This window comes from Anolis sagrei, chromosome 13, assembly GCF_037176765.1.
Source record: "Anolis sagrei isolate rAnoSag1 chromosome 13, rAnoSag1.mat, whole genome shotgun sequence".
NCBI classification, from domain to species: Eukaryota; Metazoa; Chordata; class Lepidosauria; order Squamata; family Dactyloidae; genus Anolis; species Anolis sagrei.
In genome coordinates, this window is record NC_090033.1 from 3853712 (window position 1) to 3864337 (window position 10626).

Here is a 10626-nt window from a genome sequence, read left to right on the forward strand (position 1 = left end):
TTTCGTCCTCACTGCCGGAAAAAAGGTCTTCTGCAAGCAGGTGTGCATCTGGGGCAATGTGGGAGAGGCAGCTGGCTGTGTCATGGGTCGGGACAGCGCCCCACCTGATCTGCTCGAGTTCCCCTTCCTCAAGGTCACTGAGGAGCGGCTCGTCAGCTGTGGCCAAGGCTGGCTGGATCAAGCTGCATTCCTCCGAGGCCAAGTAGAATTCAGCCCAGTCCCGGTCATTCAGCCGGATGCTGTACTCAAAGTTTTCCATCTGAGAAGGAGAGGGGATGAGAGAAAGTGAGAGGAGGAGAAAACTATATTTCAGATAATAATAATAATAATAATACAGTTTATTTATATTACACCCTTTTCTCCTAGGGAACGCAAAGTGGATTGCAGCATTTTACAAACAAAGGCAAACATGCAATGCCTTTAGAATTATCCTCCTCCACCTGCTCCGCCATTGAGGTCTTTGGGTCTCCAGATTGTTCTTGGTTCGGATCTCCCTGTGGCCACTCCTGGGAGTACATGACTCCAGTGGTTATGCCTGCAGGTTGAGTGCTCTAACTGGAGGTCAGCTGTGACCAGCAGTGCTGTAGAATTTGAAGAGGCATGAATGGAGACAAAAGAAATGCCAAGAGGAAGGCACATCAAATTAACCCTGACCAGGACCACTTTATACCTGGAAAACGATGCCCTCACTGCGGGAGAATATACAGATCAAGAATAGGTCTCCACAGCCACCTACGGACCTACCACAACAAGGGATCGCCTAAGTAAGTAAGCAAAAGTATGCCTGTGAGAGAAGCTTCAGTGTGAGATAGGCCTTAGTCTATGAGAACACCTCAGAGTGTTAGAAGACCTGGTGAGAGAAGCTTCCATGAACATGCAGATCAAGAATAGGTCTCCACAGCCACCTACAGACCTACCACAACAAAGGATTGTCTAAGTAAGTAAGCAAAAATAAGTATGTGAGAGAAGCCTCAGTGTGAGATAGGCCTTAGTCTGTGAGAATACCTCAGTGATAGAAGACCTGGTGTGAGAAGCTTCCGTGAACATGCAGATCAAGAATAGGTCTCCACAGCCACCTACAGGCCTACCATAACAAGGGATCGCCTAAGTAAGTAAGCAAAAGTAAGCCTGTGATAGAAGCCTCAGTGTGAGATAGGCCTTAGTCTGTGAGAACACCTCAGTGTTAGAAGACCTGGTGTGAGAAGCTTCCATGGACATGTAGACCAAGAATAGGTCTCTACAGCTGCCTATGTACCCACTGTCAAGACACATCACTTGGAGAACCATCATCCTCAGACAACGAGGGTTCACCTAAGTAAGTAAGCAAAAGTAAGCCTGTGAGAGAAGCCTCAGTGTGAGATAGGCCTTAGTCTGTGAGAACACCTCAGAGTGTTAGAAGACCTGGTGTGAGAAGCTTCCGTGGACATGTAGATCAAGAGTAGGTCTCTACAGCTGCCTAAGTACCAACCGTCAAGACACATCACTTGGGGAACCATCATCCTCAGACAACGAGGGATCACCTAAGTAAGTAAGCAAAAGTAAGCCTGTGAGAGAAGCCTCAGTGTGAGATAGGCCTTAGTCTGTGAGAATACCTCAGAGTGTTAGAAGACCTGGTGTGAGAAGCTTCTGTGGACATGTAGATCAAGAATAGGTCTCTACAGCTGCCTATGTACCAACCGTCAGACACATCACTTGGGGAACCATCATCCTCAGACAACGAGGGATCACCTAAGTAAGTAAGCAAAAGTAAGCCTGTGAGAGAAGCCTCAGTGTGAGATAGGCCTTAGTCTGTGAGAACACCTCAGAGTGTTAGAAGACCTGGTGTGAGAAGCTTCTGTGGACATGTAGATCAAGAATAGGTCTCTACAGCTGCCTATGTACCCACTGTCAAGACACATCACTTGGAGAACCATCATCCTCAGACAACGAGGAATCACGTAAGTAAGTAAGCAAAAGTAAGCCTGTGAGAAAAGCCTCAGTGTGAGATAGGCCTTAGTCTGTGAGAACACCTCAGAGTGTTAGAAGACCTGGTGTGAGAAGCTTCCATGGACATGTAGATCAAGAATAGGTCTCTACAGCTGCCTATGTACCCACTGTCAAAACACATCACTTGGAGAACCATCATCCTCAGACAACGAGGGATCACCTAAGTAAGTAAGCAAAAGTAAGCCTGTGAGAGAAGCTTCAGTGTGAGATAGGCCTTAGTCTGTGAGAACACCTCAGAGTGTTAGAAGACCTGGTGTGAGAAGCTTCCGTGGACATGTAGATCAAGAGTAGGTCTCTACAGCTGCCTAAGTACCAACCGTCAAGACACATCACTTGGGGAACCATCATCCTCAGACAACGAGGGATCGCCTAAGTAAGTAAGCATGGAGTGTTTCATATAAGTTTGGAGCTAGGAAATACCTGTTACATGGCCTGGGATCTTTGTGCCGCTCACCTTGCCGGGCAACCTGTTAGTAAACAAGTGTTGGTGACCGACAAGCATGACCTTCAAGGCCTTCTCCTTGTGTCCAGCGAATCCCACAAGCGACAGAAATGCCAGTAGCTGTTCTAACTCTCTTTCCTTCCTTTAGTATCAGGGATTTGCTTATCTCCTTGTCAATATCTCCAACTGTTTGGATTATCCAAGGAGTGGGGTGACCTTTTGGGGGCACCTCTGCCATGCCATGGATGAGAGGGGAGAAGAGGAAAACACAATTACAGGGGCAAGATGGTTGTAGTTCCTACCTTGCAAGCAGCCTAGGCTGGAGATGGGGCCATGCTGGGGGCAGTGCCGCAAAATCCCCCGGACTTGTCATGGTGCTGTGCCCGCCACCCTTGGCACCAGGAGCACTGGCAGCGAAGGCTTGGAGAGCCTGCTTTTGCGTGCCCAAAAATAGCCCCCTTCCTTCTCAACCTGTCACATGAAATTCTATAAACGCAAAGGGCTGCTACGGAAATAGAAGGCACGCCGCCCTCCCATAGCCACTGTGCGCGTCCTTGTTGACCAAGGTCAGTATCTTTTCACCTGCTGAACTGTTGTCGAACTATTACATTGATAAACTTGGCACTGCAGCAGAGAGTTCCGCAGGTAGCGGGAGCCGAAGTTCCATGGATGGAGAAGCCCAGCAGCAGCTACCAGCACCTGGGATACTTATGATAACAAGCTTTCCCCTTTTTATTAGTTACTAGCTTGGGGACCTGGCTAGTAATTCTGAGAAAGGCAATGTTTGTCTGAGAAATCCAATGTCGGCTGGGTTCACTAGGTGTGGGTGAACTACAACTCCCATATACAAGTCCCATCATCCATGATTCATCCTCCAAACCGTACCAGAATGTAGAGTGAGTATTGAGTTTGGTCCTCATCTATCATTGGTGGGAGTCGCAGTGGTCTTAGGAAGTGAGTGAAGGTATTGCAAGTCCCATCGTCCATGGTCCGCCATCCCACAAACCAAACCAGGATGTAGAGTGGATAATAAGGGCGCTGTTTACCAAGTTTGGTCCTCATCCATCATTGGTGGGAATTGCAGTGGTCTCAGGAAGTGAGTGAAGGTACTGCAAGTCTTATCGTCCATGATCCACCATCCCACAAACCACACCAGGATGTAGAGTGGATCATGAGGGCTCTGTGTGCCACGTTTGGTCCTCATCCATCATTGGTGGGGGGCACAGTGGTCTCAGGAAGTGAGTGAAGGTACTGCAAGTCCTATCGTCCATGATCCACCATCCCACAAACCACACCAGGATGTAGAGTGGATCATGAGGGCTCTGTGTGCCACGTTTGGTCCTCATCCATCATTGGTGGGGGGCACAGTGGTCTCAGGAAGTGAGTGAAAGTACTGCAAGTCCTATCGTCCATGGTCCGCCATCCCACAAACCACACCAGGATGTAGAGTGGGTCATGAGGGCTCTGTGTCCCATGTTTGGTCCTCATCCATCATTGGTGGGGGTTGCAGTAATCTCAGGAAGTGAGTGAAGGTACTGCCAATCCCATCGTCCATGATCCACCATCCTACAAACGACACCAGGATGTAGAGTGGATCATGAGGGCTCTGTGTGCCATGTTTTGTCCTCATCCATCATTGGTGGGGGTCGCAGTGGTCTCAGGAAGTGAGTGAAGGTACATCCACTCTAACTCCCCCCCGCGGATAACGAGGCACCAATACACTAAGGTTCCCCGATATCCGCGGATCTCTTTTGTATGCCTTCCCTCTCCATAGATATCTCTCTACACAGAGAAGCCATTGCAATCCACAAGCATGTGGACAATGTCAACAGAAAGGAGGAAACCATGGAAATGAACCAAATCTGGCTACCAGTATTTTAAAAACTCTAAAATCAGGACAGTAAACAAAGAACAACACTCAGAAAAACAGGCAGGAAACAATCAGGACCAGCTAAAACCTCCCAACCAAGTATTCCCTGGGCAGGAAGCAGCCAGGCTTTGAAGCTGCAAGGTTATTCAATGCTAATCAAGCCAGCCAATGGCAACATTCACACAAACAAGAGTTCTTTCTCCCACCCTGGACATGGTCAAACTACTTGACTCCTCCTCAGCAGTAAAAAGCGTGGCTAAAGGCTGCCATCTGCTGACCAAGAGGCAGAAAGGCAACTTCCTTTGTCAACAAGGAGTTGAGTATGTTTTTAATCTGTTTGATTGTATTTACATGTTTCAACTTTATTTGTTTATTTAGTGTCAAAAGCATTGCAAAAATAAAACACGTATAAAACTGATAAAATAGAGAGCGCACAATTGGCTAGATAATGCTAGACCAAAAACGGGCAACAGCAACTGCATTGTCTGTAGCTTGAAACAGTTCTTCCTCTGTGCATGAGGCAGAGAATTGTGGACAAGCATACAGATGCGGAATTGTTTGTTCCGCTCCACAGTCACACAAGGTGTGGGATTCTTGTAGGTAGTGCCATTTTGCCAAGATGTTTTTTGATCTTCCCACTCCACTTCTGAGTCTGTTCAGGGACTTCCAAGTTGACCATTCCTGGTTTGTCTCTGGAGGAAGACGCCTGTGAGTGGCCATCCAGTTGGAATTGCCTGGCTGTGTGCCAAGTTTGGTCCCTGGTAAAAGTGGTCCCTGGTCAAAATGGTCCATGGTTTATTGATCCCTGGTCAAAGTGGTCCCTGGTCAAGTGGTCCCTGGTCAAAGTGGTCCCTGGTCAAGTGGTCCCTGGTCAAAGTGGTCCTTGATCAAAATTGTCCCTGGTCAAAGTGGTCCCTGGTCACAGTGGTCCCTGGTCAAGTGGTCCCTGGTCAAGTGATCCCTGGTCAAAGTGGTTCCTGGTCAAAGTGGCCCCTGGTCAGTGGTCCTTGATCAAAGTTGTCCATGGTCAAGTGGTTCCTGGTCAAAGTGGTCTATGTTCAAGTGATCCCTGGTCAAAGTGGTCCCTGGTCAAAGTGGTCTATGTTCAAGTGATCCCTGGTCAAAGTGGTCCCTGGTCAAAGTGGTCCCTGGTCAAGTGGTCCCTGATCAAAGTGGTCCATGGTCAAAGTGGTCTATGTTCAAGTGGTCCATGGTCTAGTGGTCCCTGGTCAAAGTGATCCCTGGTCAAGTGGTCCCTGGTCAAAGTGGCCCTGGTCAAAGTGGTCCCTGGTCAAGTAGTCCCTGGTCAAAGTGGTCCCTGGTCAAAGTGGTCCCTAGTCAAAGTGGTCCATGGTCAAGTGATCCCTGATCAAAGTGGTCCCTGGTCAAGTGGTCCCTGGTCAAAATGGTCCTTGATCAAAGTTGTCCATGGCCAAGTGGTCCCTGGTCAAAGTGGTCCTTGATCAAAGTTGTGCATGGTCAAGTGGTCCCTGGTCAAAGTGGTCCTTGATCAAAGTTATGCATGGTCAAGTGGTTCCTGGTCAAAGTGGTCCTTGATCAAAGTTGTCCATGACCAAGTGGTCCCTGGTCAAAGTGGTCCTTAATCAAAGTTGTCCATGGCCAAGTGGTCCCTGGTCAAGTGGTTCTTGATCAAAGTTGTCCATGGCCAAGTGGTCCCTGGTCAAGTGGTCCTTGATCAAAGTTGTCCATGGCCAAGTGGTCCCTGGTCAAAGTGGTCTATGTTCAAATGATCTCTGGACAAAGTGCTCCCTGGTCAAGTGGTCCCTGGTTAAATGGTCCCTGGTCAAAGTGGTCCATGGTCAAAGCGGTCTATGTTCAAGTGATCTCTAGTCAAATGGTCCCTGGTCAAAGTGGTCCCTGGTTTTTTAAAAAAGGTTGGGAACCACTGCTCTAGTTGGCTCATAAAGGGAGATACGTTCGGACAGGTAAGTTGGACCAGAATTGGATCTTCACGGGGTTAGGCTCAATGGCCCTTGGGGTCTCTTCCAAATTTATCATTTCATGGTAGTTAAAGAGGTGTCCGTGTGCATTAACTGTGTAGTGTAAAAGAGACCCAAGGTACCACAATTCCAGCTATATTCTCTGTCCTGGTCACTAGGTGTCGCTTGAGGATAGAGAGACTGGACTGCAGTTCTGGGAGAGCGAGGAGAAGGGCAGGAGATCGAAAACTCAACACTCTTTTCCAGATGCTAGAGCAGGACTAATCTGACTCCCTTTCAAACAATCAGGGTGTAGTAGGAAAGATGCCACATATGTGTAGCACAGTGGTTCCCAACCTTTGGTCCTCCAGGTCTTTTGGACTTCAACTCCCAGAAATCTCAGCCAGTTTACCAACTGTTAGGAATTGTGGGAGATGAAGTCCAAAAGACCTGGAGGACTAAATGATGGGAACCACTTATCTAACCCAACCACCGAATCCATCCAGGATTTACAGTGTAGGATGGAACTACTACCAGAGCTTTGACGTTCTTTCCAAGAAGGAAGAACCCGTGACTTCCTCAAAGATCATCTACCCAGTGGTTCCCAACCTTTGGTCCTCCGGGTCTTTTGGACTTCAACTCCCAAAAATCTCAGGCAGTTTACTAACTGTTAGGAATTGTGGGAGATGAAGTCCAAAACACCTGGTGGACCAAAGGTTGGGAACTACTGATCTAACCCAACCACCGAATCCATCCAGGATCTACAATGCAGGATGTAACTATTGGAATTTTAATGTTCTCTCCAAGAAGGAAGAACCCATGACTTGCTCAAAGATCATTTAACCCAGATCTTTTGGACTTTAGCTCCCACAATTCCTAACAGCTGGTAAACTGGCTGGGATTTCTGGGAGTTGAAGTCCAAAACACCTGTAGGACCAAAGGTTGGGAATCATTGGGTAGATGATCTTTTAGCATGTCATGGGTTCTTCCTTCTTGGAGAGAAGGTCAAAGCTCTGGTAGTCACATCTTACACTGTGGAACTTGTGTACATTGTAGACCTTATCTAACCCAACCACCAAATCCATCCTACTCCAAGTTCTACAGTGTAGGATGTGACTACCAGAGCTTTGAAGTTCTCTCCAAGAAGGAAGAACCCATGACTTGCTCAAAGATCATCTACCCAGTGGTTCCCAACCTTTGGTTCTCCAGATGTTTTGGACTTCAACTTCCAGAAATCCCAGCCAGTTTGCCGGATGTTAGGAATTGTGGGAGTCCAAAAGACCTGAAGGACTAAAGGTTGGGAACCACTTATCTAACCCAACCACTGAATCCATCCAGATCTTTTGGATTCAGTGGTTAGATTAGATTGGTAGTTCCCAACCTTTAGTCCTCCAAATCTTTTGTACTTTAGCTCCCACAATTCCTAACAGTTGGTAAACTGGTTGGGATTACTGGGAGTTGAAGTTCAAAACACCTGGAGGACCAAAGGTTGGGAACCACTGGGTAGATGATCTTTTAGCAAGTCATGGGTTCTTCATTCTTGGAGAGAAGGTCAAAGCTCTGGTAGTCACATCTTACACTGTGGAACTTGCATACATTGTAGACCTTATCTAAACCAACCACCAAATCCATCCTACCCCAAGTTCTACAGTGTAGGATGTGACTACCAGAGCTTTGATGTTCTCTCCAAGAAGGAAGAACCCATGACTTGCTCAAATATCATCTAACCCCGTGGTTTCCAACCTTTGGTCCTTTGGTCCTCCAAGTATTTTGGACTTCAACTCCCAGAAATCCCAGCCAGTTTGCCAGCTGTTAGGAATTGTGGGAGTCCAAAAGACCTGAAGGAATAAAGGTTGGGAACCACTTATCTAACCCAACCACCGAATCCATCCAGGGTCTAACCCAGATCTTTTGGATTCAGTGGTTAGGTTAGATCAGTAGTTCCCAACCTTTAGTCCTCCAGGGCTTTTGGACTTTAACTCCCACAATTCATAACAGCTGGTAAACTGGTTGGGATTACTGGGAGTTGAAGTTCAAAACACCTGGAGGACCAAAGGTTGGGAACCACTGGGTAGATGATCTTTTAGCAAGTCATGGGTTCTTCATTCTTGGAGAGAAGGTCAAAGCTCTGGTAGTCACATCTTACACTGTGGAACTTGCATACATTGTAGACCTTATCTAAACCAACCACCAAATCCATCCTACCCCAAGTTCTACAGTGTAGGATGTGACTACCAGAGCTTTGATGTTCTCTCCAAGAAGGAAGAACCCATGACTTGCTCAAAGACCATCTAACCCAGATCTTTTGAATTTTGGCTCCCACAATTCCTAACAGCTGGTAAACTGGCTGAGATTTCTGGAAATTGAAGTCCAAAACACCTGGAGGACCAAAGGCTGGGAACCACTGGGTAGATGATCTTTTATCAAGTCATGGGTTCTTCCTTCTTGGAGAGAAGGTCAGAGCTCTGGTAGTCACATCTTACACTGTGGAATTTGTGTACATTGTAGACCTTATCTAACCCAACCACCAAATCCATCCTACTCCAAGTTCTACAGTGTAGGATGTGACTACCAGAGCTTTGACGTTCTCTCCAAGAAGGAAGAACCCATGACTTGCTCAAAGATCATCTGCCCAGTGGTTCCCAACCTTTGGTCCTCCAGGTGTTTTGGACTTCAACTCCCAGAAATCCCAGCCAATTTACCAGCTGTTAGGAAATGTGGAAGCTAGAGTCCAAAAGACCTGAAGGACTAAAGGTTGGGAACCACTTATCTAACCCAACCACCGAATCCATCCAGGATCTACAGTGTAGAATATAACTTCTACCAGAGCTTTGACTCTCCCCAAGGCCTACCAAGCAGAGCTTGCATTCTGAGCGGATGGGGTGGAGGCACTTGAGCATGGAAGCTGTTATTCCCATCCGAAGCCGGGCTGGCCTGGCCCACCGACTGTCTCGGGCTTCAAAGTGCAAGGGGTGGGCGGGTGGAGTGTCGGGTCACAACCATCACAGGAGCAGCAGGAGTGGCGCACACCCAGTAGCCCCTGGCAGACCACCTCGGCCCTCGCCTGCCTCCCCCGCGGGAGCAAAGAGGAGGATTTCCTGAGGAGGCAGCAGCTGCGCCTGCCTTCCGAAATTCAATCTGGCTTGAATTAAAGCAGCCGTTTCAAGAAGAGAGAGGGAGAGAAGGAAGGAGGGAAATGGATTTAACCCTGGAAAGGCCAGGGTAGGGTGATGGCGTCCTCCAAAGAGCAAAGCATTGAATATCAACAAGATACAATATCACAACCTAGCAGCTCTGCCAATCTAGCAGTTCGAAAACATGCAAATGTGAGTAGATCAATAGGTACCGCTCCGGCGGGAAGGTAACGGCGCTCCATGCAGATATGCCGGCCACATGACCTTGTAGGTGTCTACGGACAACGCCGGCTCTTCGGCTTAGAAATGGAGATGAGCATCAGAGTCGGATACGGCTGGATTTAATGTCAGGGAAAAACATTTATTTTTAACCTTACAATATCATAGTGTTGACTGTTCCTATGAACGAATGGATTTCATCCAACACAACCCTTTTTCTTCCTTCCTTCCTCCCTCTCTTTCTTTCCTCTTTCCTTCTTTCCTTCCTTCCTTCCTTGTGTTATGTGTGCCATGTGTTACCCCCTCCTTCTTTCCTTCTTTCCTTCTTTCCTTCTTTCCTTCTTTCCTTCTTTCCTTCTTTCCTTCCTTCCTTCCTTCCTTCCTTCCTTCCTTCCTTCCCTCCCTCCTTCCTTGTGTTATGTGTGTCATGTATTACCCCCTCCTCCTCTCCTTCTTTCCTTCCTTCCTTCCTTCCTCCCTTCCCTCTCTCTCCTTCCTTTCTTCCTTCAATCCTTCCTTCCTTCCTTCCTTCCTTGTGTTGTGTGTGTCACGTGTTACCTCCTCCTTCCTTCTTTCTTTCCTTCCTTCCTTCCTTCCTTCCTTCCTTCCTTCCTTCCTCCCTCCCTCCCTCCCTTCCCTCTCTCTCTCTCCTTCCTTCCTTCCTTCCTTCCTTTAATCCTTCCTTCCTTGTGTTGTGGGTCACGTGTTACCTCCTTCCTTCCTCCCTCCCTTCCCTCTCTCTCTCCTTCCTTCCTTCCTTTAATCCTTTCTTCCTTGTGTTGTGGGTGTCACGTCTTCCTTCCTTCCTTCCTTCCTTCCTTCCTTCCATTGTGTGTGTCTTGTGTTACCTTCACCTCCTCTTCTTTCTTTTCGTCCTCCCTTCCTTCCTTACATCTGTGTTGTGTGTGCCATATATTACCTCCTCCCCCCTCCCTTCCTCCCTCCCTCCCTCTCTCCTTCCTTCTTTCAATTCTTCCTTACTTGTGTTGTGTGTGCCATGTGTTACCTCCTCCTCTCCTGCTTCCCTTCCCCTTC